The 25670-nt window shown below is 40.1% G+C and overlaps 1 protein-coding gene across 3 annotated transcripts in view; it reads right to left on the reverse strand.

Moving 5' to 3' along the window:
• SLC35F3 (solute carrier family 35 member F3) overlaps nucleotides 1–25670 on the reverse strand; it is a 528189-nt gene that overhangs the window by 243376 nt on the left and 259143 nt on the right. The window lies entirely within an intron of this gene.

Consider the following 25670-nt stretch of genomic DNA (forward strand, 5'->3'; position numbering starts at 1 on the left):
TGGGAGAAAAAAACATCTTAGTACTTGTTGTAAATGCACCTCCTTAAAAACTCCTTGAATCTGGGCTGAATTAGGCAACCTGGTCTCTATTTTGGAAACAAATGTTTTTGCCCATAGACTAGGCAGTCTTAGATATAGTTATGAATCCTGAAACTATAAATTTTAGGGTATTAGTATTCAGAACACATCAATTTCACTACACTAAATATTGATGCCAAAGGGTGTCCACTTTTGCTTCTAGCAAGGGATAGACACCTGTGAAGAGCCCTACTAAGAGCTACCATGGTGAGGTACAAATTTAATTTTTAAATTTTTAAATATTTTTGAAATGTAGCACTGTAATCTCATTGTTCATTGATTTGCTTGAGCAGGCACCAGTAATGTCTCCATTGTGAGACTTGTTATTGTTTTTGGCATATCGAATACGCCACGGGGAGCTTGCCAGGCTCTGCTGTGCAGGCAGGATACTCTCAGTAGCTTGCCGGGCTCTCCGAGAGGGACGGAGGAATCTAACTCAGGTCGGCCATGTGCAAAAAAAATAAAGGAAAAAGGGGAGGGGGGAGGAAAAGACTATAGCTTCCTACAGTTGAGATTCTCAATGTGTGTCTGGTTCTATGTAACTCAGGGACCTTCAGTTCTCTGCTGACCAGACATTCACCCCATTTAGCCCAACCAGACTGCAGCCACCTCCATAAACCTCTAGTGTCCTTCATTGTCCCTTCCCATCATCCAGGGTAGTTGCAGAACAGTGGCTCAGGCCAGCCTGCTAGTGCTATTCTGGACATCACACAGCATCAAGCGTCTTTGAATGACTGTTCCAAGTAGACTGGACAGTTTGCCAGAGAGTCACCATCATTTACAGCATTGGCTGTTAATGGCTCTTAGCGCATAATGTCTGACACTGTTGCTAACTGTCTGCCAAGAAATTCAGGGTGAAAGTTCAAGGCCCATTTTCAGTGGGACTTGATCCTGGAGCAACTACACAGGAAGACTCAGCCTGAGAAAGCCACCTCATGGGAACCCCACCATTCAGACCCCATCAGTCTGAAGCGAACACCTGTCCAAATGCTCCACGGTATCTGCTGTGGAGCTCCGATTTGTATAAATGAGAGGCATGTCCATCAGATGCAGATGCTCAGGAAAATGGCGAGTATTCAACCCCTCAATACTTAAAAATATAATTTCCTTTGGGCATGAGATTGTGCACACTAGTAAAGTAGGTTTAAAGTTTTCCCTTTTCTTTTGCAGTGCCAGGAATCAAATCCAGTGTGCTCTACCTTTCATCAAGTTATATTCCTGACCTCCCCCAAGCCAAATATTCTCACCTTCACCCTGAGTAATTTTTTGAAAGTCACAAGTCACTACTGGAGAACTGAATTTCAAGCAAGCAGATGCCCACTTCATCCCAACTAATATGAGGCAACATTGAATATTGTTGAGGGGAATTTCATCCTCTCCTATTCTGAGCAACTTCCAGACTCTGGAACTTGCAGCCCCTGGGCTATGATTGATTCCCAGGCTCCCCCAGATTGCCTCTACCAGACACAACCTTAAACAGAGAGTCCTACTATTTGAAATTGATAGATTCCCACACAATAAAACTGGACAGCTACATGCAAAAAAAATGAACTCAGTCTAATTCCAGGCAAAATAGTCAGATCAAAATGGATTAACAAAATCAATATCACACCTGAATTCATAAGGTACATGAATGAAAATGTAGGCAGAACCCTCCATGACATTGAGACTAAAGGCATCTTTAAGGATGAAACACCTCTGACCAAGCAAGTGAAAACAGACATACATTAAACTAAGCAGCTTCTGCACCTCAAAAGAAACAGTGACCAAAATACAGAGAAAGCCACTGAATGGGAAAATTTATTTACCTAATACCTATCAGGTAAGGGGTTAATATCCAGGATATACAAGACATTAGTAGAACTTTACAAGAAAACAATCCCTCCAACCCTATCCAAAAACTGGGGAGAATAAATGAACAGAAACTTCCACAAAGAAATATAAATGGCCAACATAAAAATATTGCTCTACATAACTAATCATCAGGGATATGCAAATCAAAACAACAATGAGACAACATCTTACACCACATAGATTGGCACATGTCAAAAAGAACAAGAACAACCAGTGCTGATGTGGATGTGGGGATAAAGGGACTTGCATTCATTGGTGGGAATGCCAATTTGTCCAGCCTTTCTGGAAAACAATATGGGCATTCCTCAAAAAACAGAAATTGAGCTTCCATATGACCCAGCAATACCACTTCTGGGAATATATCCCCGGGGGAGCAAAAAAGCACAGTAGAAATGACATCTGCACCTGTATGTTCATTGCAGCACTATTCACAATAGCCGGAATCTGAAAACAACCTGAGTGACTTAGAACAGACAACTGGTTAAAGGAACTATAGTACATCTACACAATGAAATACTATACAGCTGCTAGGAAAGATGAAGTCATAACATTTGCTTATAAGTGGATAGACATGGAGAGTACCTGCTAAGTGAAATGAGTCAGAAAGAGAGGAATAGACAGAATGACTGCACTTATTTATGGAATATAAAATAACATTATATGAGACTAACACCCAAGGGCAGTAGAGACAAGGACCAAGAAAATTGCTCCTCAGTTGGAAGCCTGCTTCATGAGCTGGGGATATAGCAGCTGGGATAGAGAGGGGATCACTAAGTCATTGATGGTTGGAGGGATCACTCAGGATGGGAGATGTGTGCTGAAAGTAGACAAAAAATCAGACATGATGGCCTCTTAGTATCTGTATTGCAAACCATTAATGTTCCAAAGTAGAGAGTAAGTAGGAAAGTGCCTGCCAGAGAGGCAGGGGATTGGGTGAGGTGGCAGGTGGGAAATTGAGGATATTGGTGGTGGGTGGAAAATGTACACTGGTGGAGGGAGGGATGGGTGTTCTATCATAGTATGACTGAAACTCAATCAAGTAACTTAAGCTTATTAAGCTTGTAACATGATTGTAATAAACATTGTAAATTAAAGCTTATTCAAAAAGAGGATTATTATTCTTTTTTTTTTGCTTTTTGGGTCACACCCAGCGATGCTCAGGAGTTACTCCTGGCTTTGCACTCAGGAATTGCTCCTGGCAGTGCTTGGGGGACCATATGGGATGCCAAGGATCGAACCCAGGTCGGCCATGTGCAAGGCAAACGCCCTACCCGCTGTGCTATCGCTCCGGCCCCAAACGAGGATTATTTTCGTACTATCATTGTAGGTCCATATTACACATTTGTTGCCCCTTCTGGAATATGCATTATTAGGAGGTGAGGGATATTAGATTTCATTTTAAAAGACACCAAATTAAATAAGAGCAGCTAAGATGTCTCTTAGTTTAGTAGTCACAACTCTATCTTGTTGGGAGCACAGCTCTTGACAGTTGAGTTAGGTCATTATTCATGAATGTCTGTCCCTACATTACAATAAAGATGGGAGTTAGAATTTATTTATTTGAATTAAAAATAATGTTCACACATAAATCTTTCTTGGCTATTTTTTTTTTGGGTGGGGTAGGAATGAGAAGATATATTTAGGCAGTGCTCATGGATCATTCCTGGCGGTACTTGGGGGACATTATGGGATGTTAAAGATGGCATCAGCATCATGTCCATGCAAAGCAAGCATCCTACTTGCTGTAATCTCTCCTGTATTTATTTTTTTCTATTTTAAGAAGCATTGCCCCCAAGTCTCACAGTCTCTTCTTGCAATTTGTTAAAAACATTTTTTTTCAGTGTTTCAGTGTTGGCTAACTGCAACTGCCTTTGAGAAAAGTACCAATGCTCATTTTGCTTTTTTATTTTTAAGAAATAAAGTGTTAATATACCAACCCAACCCTGATATTTATTCTGATGAATTCATGTTAGCTGATGTGCAAGAAAACATGAACTCTGCTAAACAAGAGGAAAACAAGGTGTGGAGGAAACCTTGTGTTTGTATTTGAGTATCATCCTTAGTCCCAAACTACTGTGCCTGAAATTAGTAGGTGGTAAATAGCAAGCTACCCAGGAAGAATAGGAAAAGGAAGAATAGTGGAGAGAGTGAGTGGGGGAGAAATAGTAGGGATGGAGGAGAATTCTATAACCCAAATCCTTTCTCTGTGGTCTCTTCAGCATTTTTTTTGTATAAGGAAGAACTTCTTTTCTCTGAGAAGGAATATTAATTTGTGAATTTGTAAGAAGAAAGCTGATGGTTTCTAAATACATACTTTTCCTTCTAGTCAGTGAGCAAAGACAGTAAATGTTCTCAGGAAGCTGTGCAGCAAAGTAAAATTCCCGAAGTGTGGCAGAGCTGAGAAAAGAATCAAACTTTAGCTCACAAGGTGGTTTGGGAGAGACTTGTCAAATGCAGTTGGAGTCTTAAAAAACAAGACCATCTGTTTGGTTTCTATTCTCCCCTATAGTAAATATGTTGTTGAAAGTCTATTAGAGATAAAACTGTCTCATATCAAAGAGGTATCACCTGCTCTAGTCTGCCGTTCACAGCAAGGACATAACAACACTCTAGGTATCCTGTCCTTTCATCAACCAATACACCCAACAACCTGTCTTTTTAAGTATTTCCATCCTAGAGCAATTACCACCTCCCTAATAGCTCTATCTTCTCCCAAATGTTCAATGCTGGCTACATTACTTTCTGTCACTTTCTAACAACCTGAGTCATGTTAATAAGAGTCAGATTTGAATTTGAATGGTTTTTTTTCATATTACTTTCTTCTCTCTCATTATTTGCATATAGTAAAGCCAAAAGTTTGCAAGTCTGTAACTGTATCTCATGGTGATTCATATAAAAAAATAAAACAAGGAGTCAGATTTGAGTTTGTTGAGTATATTAATAAGCATTCAATTACACAAGGGAGCTTTGTGGTAAGAAATACTGAAGACCACATGAAAAATCAGATAAGAATTCCAAGTGTGAGGGCTTATAAATAGAACTATTTTTTGTTAAAAGTGCTAGGCAACCTACAAGGCATAGAAATTTGGTTCCCAAGGAGCATAACTGCCTGTATAGACAGCTTCAATAATGATAGTCCATAGATCTGCAGTATAGGACTTAGGTTATTTTTCTTTCTGACCACTTTTATTCTTAGAGTCTGCTCTCAGAAGAAAGTTTCTGTACTTTGCATTTACAAAAATCAGTAAAGAAGCATACCTGCCTAACAATGTGGCAAAAATACACAGTGCATGCTAAAATCTTATTTCACGTTCTCATAAAAATAGTACAAAATGAACCTCAGGCAATGGCTTTATCACATGGATGCTGGCTCTTAGTTGTCTTGCAAGTAAACTGTGTCAGTTTTGTCTTAGGAACACATCTGGCTGTGATCAGTATTTACACTGGGGGTGCTTAGGAGAATCATATGTGAGACTGGGAATCACACTAGGGCCAACCATGTATAAGGCAAGCGCCCTGCCTGCTGTATTATCTCTCTGCCCCACACTCCGGTTTTATTCCTTTGACTTTTGTGCTCCCAGATGCCTTTCTCTATAAAAAATTTGAAAATCAAGGTTTCAACTGCAAAAATGGGAAGCCCCTAATACCCATAAGCCACCCTTCTTCAGAAGAAAAATGAAGCTGATACTGCCTTAAGAGATAAAGTGGCCTCAACTGAGTCAAAGATTTCATTGAAGGTTTAAATAAATATGAAGATTCCTTGCCTGTAGTCTGGAATTTTGCTAAAATGTCCAGTTAGCTCCAGTCTGCATAGTAGAATCTCTATAAAATCTCACAGAAGATTGGTTTGTAATCTCAAAAGATACAGTGAAAGCAATTTTTAGGGTTTTTTTTATGGTGACCCTCTGTTGGATAACATTGGATTGTCATTGTCCTTGTTCCTCCCACAGGGAACTTGAGGTTTATTGAGCCATTCCTACAACAGAGCAACTGAGGCGTACATACCCAATTCCTCAAGCACTAATAATCTTATATTGCTTATCTCTTTCCTTTATGTCATCCGCATGGTTTATTTAGCAATGTCCTTTTTGTATAGACACAGGAAGACAGTTGTTGCTATGCTATGTAACATGGGAGTTGACTCCAAAATAATATTTACTCCTGGGCTTCCATATTTACTTGACTTAAGCCTCAGTTGGCCTTAGTTCCCAAGACTCCAAGAGTAGGGTCCCAACAAAGGACTGGATGGACCCAGGGAAAGCTGTGAGCTACCCTGGCATTGAAATGGACCGGGCCAAGTGCCATAATATTTAACTATAAGTTAAGAGTGTGGTTATGTACAAACTCTGTCATGACCCAAAAAGAAGTAACTGAATAAGGACCCTGCTGGGGTTAGGAAAGACTAACCTGGTCTGAGGACTGTGGTCTGGAATATATAGCGAGATGGCCCCAGGAAGAGCCAATCTTTAAGCTTAATATATCTCTTACTGTATTCATACAAAATGACATTGATAGAAATATTATAAGAAGTAAATATACTATGCCTGTTTAAATGGATTCCTAGCTGAGGAAAGGAGAGAAAAATACACCCTAGATGGAATCCCACCCTTGTGTGGATCTCCTAGTAATCTGGAGTGCTGAACTCTCAGATGATGTTTTGTCCTGAAGTTAATCATCTGAAGGATTGGCTTTACCTCTCTTTATTGTTATGAAATGTTCAACCCCACCTTTGTATCCCCACCCTTCATGACTTCTATATAACTATGCTGTAAGGGGGAAGAGGGGACTAGACTCTGAGAAGAAGATGCTAAGAAGGAGAAAGTGAAGACTAGACTCTGGGAAAGAGATGAAGATGAGACACTGGGACTAGATGTTGGGAATGAGAAAGTCAGGACTAGAATGCTAAAAACTAGATGCTGGAGAATAGATGCTGGAGACTAGATAGTCGATGATGAGACATTGAGGATGAAGGGGAGAACTGAGATTTTGGAGACTTTGAGAGTAGTAAGAGAACCAGATGATGATGATGATGACTGGAAGTAGAGGACTATGAAACTATGCTGAGATGAGGAAGAAGTGATGGCGAAAGAGAGAACTTTGGGGTCTAGGAGGAGACTAGGATGATGACTGGGACTATGACCAAAACGATGACTATGATTGCACAGTAAAGGAAGATATCGGACTACCCTGGTGAGGAGAGAAAACTAAACTGACTATGGACCAGCCTGGGGTCCAATTCCTGTTCCTACATCCGTATGCCCTTGCCTGTTGTCCAGCCTGGGGAGGCGATTCTCGGCCACCAAATGCTTGAGTCCCATCCATGCCTGCACATGGCCCCGTGCCTTCTTTCTCTTTTGAAACTTGCAACCCTCCCAAGCAATGCTCAAGGGATTCTGGGCTTGCTCCCAGTGATATTTGACCATCAGGACCCCTGGTTCTTGCTAAGTCCGAGGATGTGGGATTGTTCAGGTTCTATTGTGACAAGTACCGAGCACATCAAGGGCCACACAATAGAAGGACTTGATGTATCAGTGATCAATCTCAGGTCTCTAGTTAATCATTTTTTTGTTTGCCCAGTGGTGCCCAGGGTTTACTCCCAATTATGTACTCAGGGATCACTCCTGGTGGGCATAGGAGGGGACAATATGTGTCCCTGAGACCTAACACAGGTTGACAGATTTCAAGGCAGTTTCTTGCCTGCTGTACTATCTCTGGTTCAGATGACTAGTAGAAATTGAGAGTCCAGAAATATAAACTTGTATGTTCAATAACTAAAGACAGAGAAACCAAGAAAATGGAGAAATAATAGTTTCCAAAAAAGAATGTAGGGAACATTGGGCAGTCCCATGCACAAAGTAAGAAGCTAGCTGACTCCAGTAACTATTAAAAATTACCTTTAAATTGAGCAGAATAAAATAACTGAAGTCATGAAACTCCTAAAAAATAGGCAGAACTTTGTAGACTTCTTTGGATTAGATTCTAAAATTAAAGGGAACAGAAGCAAAAATACAGTACTCCATATGAAAAAGCTTCTGTATAGCAAACTGTCAAAGATAAAAAAGGCAGTGCATTATGGTAAACATTTGCAAGTCACATCTTGATAAGGGGCTAATATCCAAAAACACAATGGCAAAAATTCAACCTGCTTTTTAAAATATGGGCAAGGATGTGAATAGATTTTTCCCTAAGAAAACAGATGGTCAGTAGACACCCGGAAAGATGCTTAATATCACAAATTAGGGAAATGTAAATAATTACAACAAGATACTACTTCACCTTTATTTGATTTGCATCAAAAGGCAAAAATAAGTGTTGGTGAGAATGTGAAGGGGAACCTTTATGCACTGCTCATAAGTATATGTTGGTATAGCCACTTCTGAAAAAACAAGAAGATCCTGCAAATATACGTAACTCCTTATCATCCAGCTTTTCCACTTCTGGGAATTTATCCAGAGTGAAAACCCCCTACTAGTCTCCTTTATCTTTGGTTTGAGGGTCACACTCAGTGATGCTCAGGGCTTACTCTTTTAATTTTTTTTTCTTGAATCCAAATATTCTAAGCTTCTTTTTTATTTTGTTTTATTTTAATTTTTCTATTTTATAAAGTAGTTCACAATATGTGATTACATTTAATTTTCAAACACCAATCCACCACCATTACATCTTCCCACCACCATATTTTGGATGTTTCCATTCTAAACCCCAACCCCTTCCTCAAAGCAGAACTGAAATAATATATTTTGTATTGTTTGCTATGAAAAACCACTGAAAATGCTACAAAAAATTTCCTTAGAGGAAAGAAGTTTGTTGTATTTCATCCAGGAGCCATTAAGCTCTTCTATAAGAGATCATTAACATGTTGTTAACAGTTGAGCCATGTATACTTATACATATATATCTGTAAAAAATATATATATATATATATATATTCCCCTCCAAGATTGGTTGCCTCCTACTTTGAACCCCATCAAATGTAGTGCAGTACTCTTTGTGTATGGGTGGTATGTGGTATGAAGTGTCGTGTGGATGCATTCGCAGCTGCGCTATCCAGGAATGGGTTCACTCGTGGGTGAGGCTCAGCCTGATGGTGTGGAGAGTGGCTGTGAGCATGGTGGTAGTTGTGTTTTGGAGGTTTGTGGCTCCCGGGGCTGGGTCCCTTGGGGCGGGGAAGGGTCTCACTCGACCCCCTCTGGGATGCCCCAAATGAAACAGCCTGGTACAGGGTCTGGCAACATGGTTATGATGAGTATCATGTTATGCTCCCTTCCAGGAGAGAAGGACATGCAACTCTGGATGGTGGCTGATGACAAGATTATCTGGCGCTAGCTGAGTTGCTGGAAACAGGGAGATACGAGTGGTGGATGCCTGTTCCTGCTTCTGTTTTCAGTCACAAAGCCCTGCATACCTTGGTTTTCTGGGAACTCACTCATGGGTGAGGCTCAGCCCGAGCGTGTGGAGAGATGAGCATGGTGGCGCTTGAGTTCTGGAGGTTTTCGGCTGCTGGCGCTGGGTCCCTTGGGGTGGGGAGGGGTCTTATCCATCCCTCTCCAGGGCACCCTGAATGAAACAGCCATCAGGGCTTACTCCTGACTCTGCGTTCAAGGATCACTCCTAGTGGTGCTCACAGGATCATATAGGGTGGTGGGTCACTCACATGTGAGGCAAGAAGAGCCTATCCACTGTACTGTTCTCTCCACTGTGCTATCTCTCTGATCCCTCAACAATTTAATTTTTTTAAATAATTTTTTTCAGTCGTCATGATATTACAAAGTTATTTGTGGTTAGGTTTTAGGCATAATATTTTACAACGCTGATCCCTTCACTAGACTGCTTTCCTCCACCAATATCCCCCTCCTCACATAGACACTCCATTTGTCTTCCTCCCACTAGTCTACTTTTATAAGAAGCTATTTATATATACTTAAAAACATTTTGAAAGATGTTTGCATGCTCAAGTTTGTTACAAAATTCTTAATAATTGCAAGACATAGAAACAAGCTATTGAATATAAAGTGACAGATGAAAAAGAGAAATATGTTTTTCCTGTTCTCTCATTGCTGGGAATTGAACCTTAGACCTTAAACATGCAAGACAAATGTTTGGTTGAGTTATGCCCCAGGACCTAGAAAGTAGATAAAAGAATTGTGGTATAGTTACAATGAAGTTTTCAGTGCAAAAAAAGGAGATCTTGCTGTTTGTGACATAGTGAAGCAAGTAAAACAGATTTAAGCTTTCACTTATAGGTAAATTCTTGTAAAAACTGAGAACAGGATGGTGGTTCCCAACAGACTGACGTTAGAGAGTAGACAAAATGGGTCAAAGGGTTTGGGAAGTATAGTATTTCCACTGTAAAATAGGTCATGTGAACGTAACATATAATATGGTGACTATTGTCAATACCAAGCACATATTGGAAAGCACTAAACATTTATCACCAGAAAAAAATCTTTGTATTTTTGAAAATAATTTTTTTATGTTCTTATGAAAACTGAGAATTGTGGCTGTCAGGTTTTTTTGTTGTTGTTTTGTCTTTTTTTTCCTTTTAGGGCCTCACTCAACCATGCTCAGGAGTTACTTCTGGGGGTGCTTTGGGAGGAGGCCATTTAAGATGCCGGGGATTGTACCTGGGTCAGTCACATGCAAGGCAAATGCCCAACTTGCTCTGACTCCCAGAATTAAAAAAAATAATGATCTATATTTTTGAGGCTAATTGAAGAGTTACAATTTACAAAGTTATTAATAGATGAGTCTTAGGCATATAATATTTTAACACCAATCTACCATTAAATTCCTTCCATTGGAGTTCCTATGCTTCCTCTGACCCCTCATCTCCATTTCAGCACCTGGGGTTGCTGATCCCAGGTTGGCATATGCAAGGTAAGTGCCCTACCAGCTGTATTATCTCTGCAGTCCAAATGCTGTTACTTCTAAGGTGGAAAACGCAAACTTATCAGTGTCTCCACTTATTTTTTGTTGTTGTTGTTAAATGTTTTATTTTTTAATGAATCACCGTGAAGTACAGTTACAGACTTGCAAACTTTCGTGCTTATGTTTCAGTCATACAATGACTGAGTATCCATCACTCCACCAGTGCCCATTCTCCATCACCAATGTTCCCAGTATTCTTCCCATCCTCTCATTTCCCACCCCTGCCCCCCCACACCTCTGTGGCAGGTGCATTCCCTTTTATTCTCTCTCTCCTTTAGGTGTTGTGGTCTGCAATGCAAGTATTGAATGGCCATCATGTTTGGTCTATAGTCTACTTTCAGCATGCACCTCCCATCCCAAGCAGGCCCTCTAAACACCCTTTACTTGGTGGTCCTTTCTCTATCTGAGCTTCCTTTTCCCCAGCATGTGAGGCCCGCTTCCAATCTGTGGAGCAAACGTTCTGTTACTTATCTCTACTATTCTTGGGTGTTAGTCTCACATTCTGTTACTTTATATTCCACAAATGAGTGCAATCTTTCTATGTCTGTGGCTCTCTTTCTGACTATTTCACTTAACATGATACTTTCCATGTTGATCCACTTTTATGCATATTTCATGACTTCATCTTTTCTAACAACTGCATAGTATTCCATTGTGTAGATTTAACAAAGTTTCTTTAACCAGTCATTTGTTCTCAAGCACTCAGTTTTTTTCCAGATTCTGGCTATTGTAAACAGTGCTACAATGAATATACAAGTGCAGATGTCATTTCAACTTTGCTTTTTTGTATCTCCAGGATATATTCCCAGAAGTGGTATTGCTGGGTCAAATGGGAACTCAATTTCTAATTTTTTGAGAAGCGTCCATACTGTTTACCAAAAGGGCTGAACCAGTCGGCATTCTCACCAGCAGTGAAGGAGAGTCCCTTTCTCCCCAAATCCACCTCAACACGGGCTGCTTTTGTTCTTTTGGATGTGGGCCAGTCTCTGTGGTGTGAGATGATATCTCATTGTTGTTTTGATCTGCATCTCCCTGATGATTAGTGATGAAGAGCATTTTTTCATGTGCCTTTTGGCCATTCAGATTTCTTCTTTGAGAAAGTTTCTGTTCATATCATAGCCCCATTTTCTGATGGGGTTGGATGTTTTCTTCTTATAGAGTTTAACCAGTGCCTTGTATATCTTTGATATCAACTCCTTATCAGATGTCCCCACTTAGTTTTCTGAGGTCAGTTCTGTTTGCTCATTAGTCCATATTTGTAGACTTGAAGTCAAGTTGTGTATGGAAGTTGGCTTTATTGTGGATAATAAAATACAGGAATGGAAAAGGGGTGAAAAGACAAAGACTCCATACCTACTCAAAAGGTGCAATACAAATGTAACAGTTGTATTGACAGAATATTGTCACTAATATACTAGCTTTTAGAACTCCTGGAAGTAGAAATTGTACAGTTAGTAAAGGACTGGTGCAAACACTTTATTACAAAAGTTTCCTGGTTACTAAACAGAAAATGTTCAGTGTTCGGTAGACATGAAGCAGAACTCCCCATTGCTTCTCTGGGCTTTGTCTTATAGAAGTCCCTTCTCACCACAACACCCCAGATTTCATTATACCATCTCTGAAATAAAGTTTTTAGTCAAATTGAGCTTATTCAGGAATAAAATGTGGGAAAATCAAACTATGGGGAAACCTGGGAAAGTCTGAGGCTAAGCGACTGGTCTGAGGCCGGCTTTTTTTAGACTTGAAACTGGAAAGGTCAGTTCTGAGATGTCAGGGTTGATAGTTTGTTCATGGGCAGCAAGCAAGAAGCAATTTATAGGAGGTTTCCTATAAAAGAATTGTTAGATGAATGTGTTTCCTTCATTCAGATTCCTTTTTAATTTTCTTTTGTGTGGTGCAGGGAACAAACCCAGATTCTTTTTTTTTTTTTGCTTTTTGGGTCATACCTGGTTATGCACAGGGGTTACTCCTGGCTCATGCACTCAGGAATCTCTCCTGGTGGTGCTAAAGGGACCATATGGGATTCTGGGAATTAAACCCAGGTTGGCTGTATGCAAGGCAAACGCCCTACCCCCTGTGCTCTTGTTCCAGCCCCACAAGCCCAGATTTTTTGCATGTACTTTACCTTTGAGCCTCATTCCCCACCCATCCCTGAGAGTTTGACTTCATTTCTGAATCAGATTTCCTTTATCCAACTTCACAGCAGTAGACACTAATTAGCAATGCTTGGAAAGGCTGAAATACTCAAGAGCTTATATACTGTTAATTAAGTCAAGCTGATTATCATTCAAGTATAATACACCTCACAGGAAGTGTATCAGCATGAAAGGAAAATTTTGCTCTCCTTGAGTTCCACTTTGGGCTTTTTTTTGGTGGGGGCCAAGGAGATCCCTGGCAGTGTTCTGGGAACCGGATGGTGCTGTGGGCCTCCTGCATGCAGAGGATGCACTGAGTCTTTTGAGTTATCGTACTGGACTTCTCTTTTTTTTTTTTTTAATTGTTTGTGATGCTGGGCCCAAGCGGTCTCAAACTGGTGGTCAGATTGATATTGGGCCCCTGTATATCTGAACTTATGAACAACTTGGTCAATTATAGTGCTTTTTTTTTTCTTTTTGGTTTTGGGGCTACACCAGCTGTGCTCAGGACTTATTCCTGACTCAGGAAATCACTCCCGACTGGGTTCTGGTTCTGGGGACTGAACACGAGTCAGCCATGTGCAAGCCCTACATACTATATTATTTCTTAAGCTTCCTCATGATGTCCTTAACTTTCAAAAAGTTCTATTCTGGACTTACACCTCCAGTCCCAATTTTTAAGTACAATGTAAATAACTTACACCCCCAGCTATGGGGATGGAAAACAAAGGTACATGCCTTTACTCTAGGACTTTTCATTTTTCTCAGGTTGACCTGGGTGTTTGGACATATTGGTGGTTTAGTTCAGGTTTGAATGAAAAGGCTCTACTTACATCCTGGATTTTTTTAATTATTCAAGTTTATCTGAATTTAGGGATTCTGATTGGTGAATCCAAGAATGCAGACCTTGCATATGAGGGCATACTGTAAACATTATTTGATTGGGGAGAGTACTCTTAACTCCCATATAATTTTGGGCTCAATTGTAGTGCTCTGATTAGAGCAGCTTTGAATAGTTGACATTTATTTTTCAGGGCAGCATATCAAATCAGAGCATCACACATGTAAATCAAATGTTCGAACACTTAGTTACACCCCCCCCCGTCTCTATAGTGAACATTTAGAAACTACATATAACATGCCATGTAGCACCTTTGACCATGCAGCATGGTCAAGATAATGATTACAGTATTTTTTTCTTAAAACTACTACAAAGATTGCACATAATGTCCTTTCACTATGAACATTTGGCTTTTCAACAAGTTTAAAGTCTCACAAGACTTACATGTCTACCAATCTAACTAGAGGACGTTTTTCTTACTATCCCACCTGAAAAGCTTCTCATGACCTTGCAGTATAGAAGAGAACTTTCAAGTGAGTCAGTTTGACACTGAAGAAGTTTACGGTGAGGTAAAACATTTCTCCCACCTCTATGTCCAGATAGGTATATTTCATTTCACAGGTTTTTCTTCAGCTTGGATAGCTGAGCTTAAGTCCTTACAAGGAATGCTCAGAACTCGGTGATGCTCGCAATTTATTTTAGTTCTAGATCAGTGGTTCTCAAATTTGACCACACACTGGAGTCACTGAGCAGATTTAATGCTGAAGCCTGGGACCCACCCTGAGCTTATTCTGATGAAGTTGCCATGGTTGTGGTCTCAGTCATGGAATTAGTAATATTAAAACACATTAGGACTTTAAAATACTCCACAAGATTCAGTTTTAGAAACCCTTCTCTAGGATAAGGAGAGCTAGTTTTTCCCAAGTTCTTTAGAAATTTCTCTTCACTCTACAATTTTAAGATTCCAATCAAGGTTAAAAGGCAAGTTAATAAAGATAGAGGAGGTTGAGTATAAATACAGAATTTCTAAATCTATATATTTCAGGGGCTGGAATGATAGCACAGAGCGTTTGTTTGGCTTGCATGCGGCCGGCCAGGGTTCAATTCCTCCATCCCTCTCGGAGAGCCCGGCAAGCTACTGAAAGTATCTTGCTCACCCGCGTGGCAGAGCCTGGCAAGATCCCCATGGCATATTCGATATGCCAGAAACAGTAACAAGTCTTACAATGGAGATGTTACTGGTGCCCACTTGAACAAATCGATGAGCAACGGGATGACAGTGACAGTGACAGTGATATTTCAGAGGTTGATGATCTGGCTGCAGTTATAGTACAGAAAGATAAGATGCTGGTCTTTCAAATGGGTATCCTGGTTCCATCTGGAGTTCTGCATAAGCCCTCCATCTGCCCAGCACCTCCAGGAATGATCCCTAAGCAACGCCAAATGTGATTCAAAACCTTTCCTCACACCCCACCCCCCTCCCAAATGAGGCTGATGCAATTGCAGAAAGTGATTTTGGAAGGTTTTTTTATTTTCCCCCAGTGACGCAAGGTAGTTTTTATTGAGTGAAATTTAGTTAGAAACACATAAAGGGGGGAGAGAAATAGAGGAATATGTGTTCATGAGAGATTGCAGCCTTTTCTAGAGGGAAAAAAGCAAAGATACAAGTCCAAGTGAGAAACAGGCTTGAAAGAGCAAGTCTTTTGAACCATCTTTTATACAAGATTTAACAAATCAAAGCAGGACATTTCTCAGAAGGATTTGAGAAGGAGAAGTCTCAAGATTCGATTTTATGTTTCTCCAGAACTAGTTTCATTTAGTAGCCTCAGGAAAAGTTTCATTATCTGTCTTATCCTGGTAAAGCAAGTTCAGTAAGAATTTTGACTTTTATTTGTTTTTTTTTTTTTTTTTTTGCTTTTTGGGTCACACCCAGCGATGCTCAGGGGTTACTCCTGGCTTTGCACTCAGGAATTACTCCTGGTGGTGCTTGGGGGACCATATGGGATGCTGGGGATCGAACCTGGGTCGGCCGCATGCAAGGCAAACGCCCTACCCGCTGTGCTATCTCTCCGGCCCCAGAATTTCGACTTTTATAGAGATACTTCAGTCATATACTTTAGAGTTCTTCAATATAGTTTATGTTCTTTCATTCTTTTCTTCATTTACTACTAATTTCTAAATAACCCAATTTTCACTTGTCGCTATGGGGTGTTTCCCTTTCTAGTCAAGAGATTCCCTTAGCAGCCAATTGAGAATTTCAACCTCTCTGCCTTTTATACGTAAAACACTGGCTCATGTGTGGGATGCCGACCAATGACAATCTCTATGAGCTAGTCCTTCTCTTCAGTTGGTCTCTGATTTCCAAGGTGAAAACATCTGTTGGAAAGCCCAAAGGTTGCTCCTGACACTACGGACTTTAGGATTTTATTTATTTCTTCTTGGTGGGTGGGGTTCAGGCACTCTTCCTTACATCCTGTTCTTTGCTGCCGTTGTATAGGCATTGAAGTTGTTAAAGAAACATTTTGAAGGAACATATTAAAATCATCTTGGAAAAGTGGCTGAATCAACATCCCCTTAGCACGTAGTCTCTATATGAAAAAATTTTCATTCCCACTAAGAAATTTCAAAAGGAGAAAGATGAATAGTGATTGTTCAGATGTTACTAAAGTCAAACATACTTTTTCCTTGGACTAAGCTAGTGATAGGCATCACTAACTCGTGAAGCAGGTTTTTAGACACGGTAATGTGGATTAAAGAAGAAACTCTGATACTAAAAGAAGCCAGCATCAGCCTAGAAGGCTAAACAGAAACAAAAGGCCCTAATAAGATTGTGAAAGGCCATGAAAAATCTCAAACTCTTCCCTTTGATAACATCCTATCAACTGACTCTTATCTACACAGTTTGCCTCAGGTCGGGGTCATTGGGGGTGGGGGGAATAAGTGTATAAAACTAATTTTTCAAAGGCAACCAGTGCATATACACATTCTTGGTCACCTGAATTTCAACTTACATCTCAACTCTTACCTCTCTCCCCTCAGGTGAAGCCTCTGTTATTTCTTGAACATCTCTCTCTCTCTCTCTCTCTCTCTCTCTCTCTCTCTCTCTCATTCTCATCTCCCCATAAAGGTTTTCTGCTTCACTGTTTATCTCTTTCCTGTAAAGGAGGAGGAGAAATGGGGGAACCAGTGCAGAGGAAATGTCTGACTTTTCTCTTCCTTCAGAGATTAGCTCCTCACTGGGCCTGAGGCCTCAGATCCCAGAGAACTCAGATAGTGGGAAAACATCCCTGTGCTATGCTGTGAAGATCAATCAAGTGGACTTCAAATGCATCTTGATGGCTTCCCACTGGGCTGTTGGGATGTTAGTGCCCACATCACGCAGACTGAGACTGGGGGAACATTACAAGTATGAACTCTTCCAGAGGTTCACCAAGGTGGAAGGAACAAAGAAAATAATATTGTCTCTCGTTTTTTAACCTCTCTCCTTTCTCATTTCACACATTACCTAACAACAGTCAGCAAAGCAATCAAGAATGAAGTATATTATGACACCTGTGTGCATCATTCATTAATTCTTTCCTTGACAAGTATTGTTAAGATTTATGATTCAAAGGTCTTCAGGGGACTTGAAGGAGAAGAGAGCCAGGCTGAGGAGAGGGAATTAGGGAATTTCATGCCCTTTTGTCTGAGCTTCTCAAAAATGCAAGCTAGGAAGTATAGAATCCTCAGGGCATGCATGTTTATAAATAAGTCATCTTATTAGTAAGGTTTAAAACATAGCTTTATTTATTCATTTGATTTTATTCTATAGAGTAGGTAACATTGTTACAAAGCATCAACCATGGTATTGATGTACAAAGTTACTGCATCCCCCAACACTAAAGTACCCAAAAACATTCCTAACTGTCCCTATATCACCATTGATCTATCTCTTCATTTGCTGTGTCACTCTCACACTTCTAGGTAATTAACTACCAATGGTGTCGGTCTTTAGGAGAATGAAGATAATTAATCAGTTCAAATTCACAACTTAGAGATTTTTTTCATTTCAAAAAGTATTGCTTTATATTGTTACAATAGCAACTTAAAATATAAGAAAATGATGTAATTAATAAATAGAGGGGAGAAAAGAGAAATTTTATCAGAGAATTTTAAATAAAGAATACTTATAGTCTACTATGGAGTAATAGCACAGCGCGTAGGGCGTTTGCCTTGCATGCGGCCTTGCACTCGACTGACCCGGGTTCGATTCCTCCGTCCCTCTTGGAGAGCCCGGCAAGCTACCAAGAATATCCCGTCCACATGGCAGAGCCTGGCAAGCTACCAATGGCGTATTCAATATGCCAAGAACAATAACAAGTCTCACAGTGGAGATGTTACTGGTGCCCGCTTGAGCAAATCGATGAGCAACGGGATGACAGTGCTACTATGAGCCAAGGGAAACAAGAACATAAGACTATTAACTGCTATGTAGTGCTCAGGATATTCCTGGAAGAGGAGAAAAACATGATAATAAAAAAACTCATGAGACTAAATAAAGTTTAAAGTTTCATAATAATATAAAAATGTTGACCTCTTAGTTTTGACAAATATACCATGACTATGTAAGAGCTACACATTAGGAGAAACTGGATCAAGGAAATGTAAATTTCTCTTTACTATCTCTATACCTTATTTTTGTAAATTTAAAATTATTCCCAAGTAAACATTTAAAAGAAAAAAATAACAAATCAATTCCAAAAAGAAAGATTAAGGGTGACATTGCTTATCCAAAGTTTCTATAATGAATATTTATTAATTTTATAAGAAAATAAGTTGCTTTTATTTATTTTTGATTTTTGGGTCACATCAATATATCACAAATGAATGCAGTCATTCTATATCTGTCCCTTTACTTCTGACTCATTTCACTCAGCATGATACTCTCCATGTCCATCCATTTATAGGCAAATTTCATGACTTCATTTTTCCTGGCAACTGCATAGTATTCCATTGTGTAGAGGTGCCATAGTTTCTTTATTCATTCATCTTTTCTTGGGCACTCAGGTTGTTTACAGATTCTGGATATGATGAATAGTGCTACAATGAACATATGAGTTCAGATAGCATTTCTGCTGTGTTTTTGGGTCCCCAGGATATATTCCCAGAAGTGGTATTGCTGGATCAAATGGGAGTTCAATTTCTAGTTTCTTGAGAAACATCCATATTATTTTCCAAAGAGGCTGGACCAGTTGGTATTCCCACCAAGAGTGAAGGAGAATCCCTTTCTCCCCACATCCACATCAAAAATGGTTGCTTTCATTCTTTTGGATGTGTGCCAGTCTCTGTGGTGCGGTATCACAACTCTTTAGTTGGTCTATAAAACTGAGATTACCTGGGATCAGAGTAAGGTAGCAATTGAGAGGTCAATGTGACATTGGTGAAGGGAAGCAGGAGCTCTGGTGAGAGGCATGGTATTGGAACAGTGTATGCATGAAACACTCATTACAGTATTATAAATCATGGTATACTGGTAAATATGAGGAAAATGACAAGTGCTAGTTAAGAGTTAGAAAAAAGGACCCAATACAAATAGAATTATAAAGAAATCTGGGCTATTGTTTTGATAGACTAATATAATGACCAAATGATAACAAAATATAAAAGGAGACAAAATATACAGTAAAGAAACAAAGAAGATGATTAGTAATCTTCATAAACATACTGCCTAACAATTCATTCTCAAATAGATAAAGGAGCAATATATCAAATTATAAGAAGAAAAACATCATTACACTGAATATTACAACAGTCTTCTCAAAAATGAATCAAGCAGATATATTTCATATTTCATATACTTGAAAATCTGGAGTGTCATGGTTTACTAGCTAAACTTGAAATTAGTATGAACCCATTAGTTTCAAAATGCACTTCATTATGGGATTGTTCAAAATGTTATCCAAAATAGATTTTGTTCCTGGAAGTACTGGAAGAGCCTTATTTTTGTACTACATTGCTCCGGTCATAGCACTAAAATGTGATAAGGATATAAAACTTGTGTAGTCATAGGTTCCAAGTTACTTTCTTAGATACAATGAAAAGTCTTATAGGCATAATAATGGATACCTCTTCCTCAGTCAGATGCTCTCTCTCTTTCTCTCTCTCTCTTTCTCTCTCTTTCTTTTATCTACCTAGTATTGAGGATACCAAACCCATTGGATATAACACATAAAGATCAGTAATGCTGAGATGTTTATTATTATGAAGTTGATTATGACAGTACTCCACATGTTATTTCATGATACTGGGTGATCCACTCCCATATAAACACTGTATTCCTTATTTTTTTATGATTCTGTTCTCTGTGTCACTTCCTTAGGCAGTCTTAGAAACAATGTTATACTTATTGTACTATATTTGATCATAAAATCTATTTTATTTATTAGACTAAAACTCCAGGAGAAAGAGGGCCTATTATTCATCTCTAGTCCTTATTCTAGAAAGGATTCAGTAAATATTTACTAAGTGATCAGATACTATTTAAAAAAAGAAAAAAAACAGCAGATAACGTTTACAATAATTGCAAGATTGGAAATAGTTACCCTGTTGATGCTACTACTCACTGTATCACTGTCATCCCATTGTTCATTGATTTACTCGAGCGGGCACCAGTAATGTCTCTATTACACTCAGCCCTGAGATTTTAGCAGCCTGTCCTTACTCGTCTTTCCCAATGATTGGAGGCTCTTTCAGGGTCAGGGGAACGAGAGACCTATCATTACTGTTTTTGGCATATTGAATATGCCATGGGGAGCTTGCCAGGCTCTGCCGTACGGGCAGGATACTCTTGGTAGCTTGCTGGGCTCTCCGAGAGGTATGTATATATCTTTTACTGTATTTGGGATATGAATACACCATGGGGAGCTTGCAAGGCTCTCTCACAGTGAGCAATAGACTCTCAGTAGCTGTCAGGTTCTCCAAGAGGGAGAACAAGGCTATTAGATGTCTTCACCGGGGCTCCTTGGAAGGGACAGGTTGCCTTTCCCTTCCCGCCCCAAGCAGAGCCTTGACAGTTGAAGACCTCCAGAACCCAGCCACAGCCATGCTCAAGGCCACTCTCCACACGTTCGGACAAGCCTCATGCATGAAGGGACTATCAGAGGAACCCAGGGGTGTGGGACCCGGGGCTGAGATCTCCAAGCCGGCTCAGATTGGGACTGGGCCTTCTCCACCCAGACCCCCATTTTTCCAGTAGCTTGGCAGCCACACCCACAAACATGTAATCTCACCCGGCACGTATAATCCCACCAAATTACACACCCTGCGAGTGTAATCCCACCAACGACCAGCATCCAGAGACTATAAAACCAAGCTCCTGGGAAACGCGTGGCCACTTCACCGGGGCTACTACTCATTTCCAAGTAAAAATACAAATAATCTATAGATTATTAACCCTAGAATATTCACCCTAGAATAAACACAACCAATTTTGAGGATCCAATAACTCAGAGGTAGAAATGATATACAGCAAGAAATAATAGACTAGAACTACCAATATAGTTTGGGCAAACAGAAGGACATTTTCCTCAATGCCTTCCCCAAAGGAGCTCTATTTACCTGGAGTTCTGTTTAATAGAAATACTAAAGGTATTTCCTAATTTGTTATATCCATGACTACATCTTCCTCTCACTTTTATAAACAAGAGAAACCCTGAAATCAACTCTGTATATCCTAATACCACCAAACATTCAACATGTGGCCCCTCTGTTTTTCCCCTGCAGGGTTCTGTAAGGAAGGTAGGAGTAATAGAAGCAGTATTTTGTACTAATGAAGCATCTAACTTCATTCAAGAATAGACATGGTCTTCATTGAGATTATATCTTGCCACTTTCCCTTCCGTGCTCAGTTATGTTCCTTTATAATCCCTGTTCTTGGGACATGGAGGCTCATTCTTCACCACCCAGTGGAACAGAGCAAAAATATGTTGTCTCTTGATTCTCTCTTGGCAGCCTTAGACTGAGCTGCTGAACCATCCACAATACTATACGAGCACTGCTCGTGACATCCCGTGAGTCCTGTAAATAAGAAATACTTCCAAATTAGACATATACTTTGACCTTTTCAAGAGAGCTATACCATTGGTGAAGAGCAATCAAGGTGAAGGCAAATACCAAGGATCCAAAGCAAATACCATGGTCACCAGTGCGGTGGGAAAATAGCCATGTTCATACGCTTATATGCATCATGTTTGTCAGACTTTCAAATTAGAGTTCCTCTTTCTGGTAAGAAACCAGAAACCCAGTGCTTTTCTTCCAACAATGGCAATAAAATAATTTCTTTTTTAATTTTAATTTTATTGAATCACTGTGAATAAAGTTAAAAAGCTTTCAGGATTAAGTATCAGTCATATAATGATCAAACCCCCATCCCTTCACCAGTGCACATGTTCCACTACCAAGAACCCCGATATACCCCCTTTCCCACACCTCCCCCCACCTGAGTGGCTAATGATATTCACTTTAGTCTCTCTATACTTTGAATACATTCAATATTTCAACAGAGGACTCACTATTATTATTTAGAATTTTCCCCCAACAATCAAACCTGCTGAAAAGGCATCATTTGATAATTTGTTTTCCATTGCTGAGAGTGAAGAATATGTAAGCTCGCGTGGCTGTGTTTGGATTTCTGACATTTTAGTAATTAAGTCCAGAGAGATTTCTGCCAGAAGTCACTGAAAGACAAGGCCGAGAGAGAAAAACCTTTCCCCTCCCCGGGCGGCCTGGAGTTGTAGCTCAGTTCACAGTCTAGATGCATTTCTGTAAGAAGCCTCTGGGTGCCAAAAGTGATCAGTAGCCCTCCAGGATCATAGTCTTTAAGGAGCAGAGGAGCTGTTTCATGTGTGTGGCTGCTCCGGTTCTCCGATGGCTGTTCCAACAAAACAATTTTTTAAATTTTGAATTTTGGACCGCACGCAGTGATGCTCAGTAGTTGCTCCTGGCTCTGTGCTCAGGAATTACTTCAGATACTGCTGCAGGGACCATATGGGATGCCCAGGGGAGAATCCAGGCCAGCTGCTGTTCTATTGTTTCAGTCCTTGCATAAACATTTTATCTAAGTAACAAAATGCTACTCACCATAGTCCCTTGGGCAATATTCTCATCTGGTTAAAAAGGACTCTCCTTTCCATCACACCAATGCTGATGCTAGCAATCTATCTGCACCTTGAACCCTCAAACCTCAAATCCTCAGCCTCCCCATAGTCCTAAGGGAGACAGTAGTACCGGTCTCTTCCTATTACCCTGGACTGAGATCTAACACCTAGTCCTGTGGCTGAACTACTTTCTTATTGTGAAACACCATCTCATGAAACCTCTAGGATCTTGAGGCAAATTTTCTGCGTAAAGGCAGGATTCTGTTAATACATTCCCTCAACCAAACAGATAAAACCTCTTTTAAAAAGAGCCCTAACTTTTCATTCTCTCCAACCAAGCAAATCATACCCTTAAATAAAGCTTTCTATATGCCAATTTTTATGTACTTTTAGTTTCTGTTAAGCACTCAAACTATGCAGATAATTATAATCATTTCTTCACTCGGCCTACTAATAATATGGACTTAATTTTTCTGATTATTTGCCCTCTTTCTTTCACTAAATATTTACTAAAAGGCCCTGATGTACCCTGCTCTTTTGCATTCAATAATGTGTGCAGTAAAATAAATCAGATACGAGTTTTGATGCCTCTGTGGAACCTCCATTGAGGCAAACAGGCCACCTTGTTTCTAGTTGTCACTTTGAGACTTCTAGATAAAAATTAAACAAGATGTAACAATTCAACTTCTACAAATAACAGAAGAAAACTGCTCATTGGATGGGAGACTCTTCTCTATAGCCTTCTGTCTAGAAGCCTCTTGCTCACCAGTCATAGACAGATATTTATGAACCAATTCAAAAGGTTCATGTAAAATGACTTAAATCCTGGCTCATCCTTTAGAATGCCTCTAGACCTTGACACTTGCAAATTGCAGAAGAAAATCAGCCACTCTGGAACTGATAGAAACTCTGCAGAGGACTTTAAGTCATTCCAAGACTCATGCTACCACTGCCAGAAACACCCGTTCACAAAAAGACATCCTTAAGCTAAGCCTTCTTTTCCTTCTAGTTCTTGCATATTACACATAAGATTACATAGCCGAAGATGAAAATCACAATGTATTTTTAATAATTTTAACAATACATAACATTTATGATGTACCTCACACAGAGATGTTAGTCATTTCCAGGTACCTGATTTGAAACAGTTATGTTAATATGATTTTTTTTTATTGTAACTTTTCACAATGGTATATAAGCTGGATCTGAACCTAAGAGGGAAGAGCACAGATGACCAGAATGTACTCTGGCACCACTTCCCCAAGTCATCCCTCATATTTGACTCAGAACACTAGAGCTCCTTCATTCACTTTTTTCTCAACTGAGCATTAACTGTTATTTTTTGGAAAATACACCTTGGAATTGTGTCTGGGTTGTGCATCAGAATCGCGATTCCTTTTCTTGAGCAAATAGCTTTCTGATCTATGAAAGTCTTAATATGCTTACCAGGTCAACACTAATGAGATCAAAAGTAGTTAAATGTGGTTAAAAAAAATGATGCAATAGAAAAGATCCGAAGAGACTCCAGCTACTTTTTCCCCATGGTTTAATGGGGGGTAGGGGTAGTAAAGGGAGCACACCTGGTGGTCAAGGTTTACTTCTGTCTCTGTGCTTATGAATCACTCCTGGCAGTATTAAGGCTAAAAAAATGTGGTGGCGGGAAGCAAACCAGCATTAGCTGTGTAACAGATCTGCAGAGACTCCAGAAGATCTTAGAAGGCTGAGAAAGACTACCATGAGAAAATCATATTGAGCAAAAATCCAATGAGTGAGCAGGTTGCATAAGATAAGAGTAGGGGCTAAGCACCCCAAGGAGTCAGCAGTGGCAAGTATTTCACGCAAATGGCTCACCTTTGCCATTAGTTTAGAATAAAGAAGACTTAGTAAATGGTTCAATTGCTGTAACTTAGATGCAAATACAATGACCAATATGGAGACTATAAAACCAAACTCCCGGAAGAGAGGGACGCAGAGTCTCTTGACCCCGCGCCTGGCTGTCTTCACCAGGGCCCCTCAGAGTGGGCGAGTTGAGTCTCCCTCCCTGCCCCGAGCAGACCCCTGGCAGCCAAAGACCTCCAGAACCCAGCCACAGCCATGCTCAAGGCAACTCTCCATATGCTTGAATGAGCCTCACGCATGAAGGGACTGGCAGAGGAACGTAGGTGTGCAGGACCCGGGGCTGAGATCTTCAAGCCTGCTCAGATCAGGACTGGGCCTCTTCTACCCAGATCCTCCATTTTCCAGTAGCTAGACAGTCATACACACCCACTGCCCCTACTGCCGTGTAATCCCATCAACGGCCAACATCCAGAGACTATAAAACCAAGCTCCCAAGACATCTTATAGCCTAGTTCTCCCACTTGGAGAACCTGGCAAGCTACCAAGAGGTTCCTGCCCATAAAGGAGAGCCTGGCAAGCTCCCTGTGGCATATTCATGTGCCAAATATAGTAACAATGATGGGTATCATTCTCCTGACCCTGAAAGAGCCTCTAATGCAGCACCGTTGGGAAGGACAAGTAAAGAAAAGAGAGACTTCTAAATTCTCAGGGCTAGGATGAATGGAGATGTTACTGGGCCCACTTGAGCAAATTGATGATCAAATGGATGATAGTGATAGTGATAGTGATAGATGCAAAATGGATTTGTTTGTTTTCAAAGAGGAGCTAAATTGGTCAGGTAGGTTATTCAAAAGACAATGT

The sequence above is a fragment of the Sorex araneus genome, chromosome 9 (assembly GCF_027595985.1).
Source record: "Sorex araneus isolate mSorAra2 chromosome 9, mSorAra2.pri, whole genome shotgun sequence".
NCBI lineage: Eukaryota > Metazoa > Chordata > Mammalia > Eulipotyphla > Soricidae > Sorex > Sorex araneus.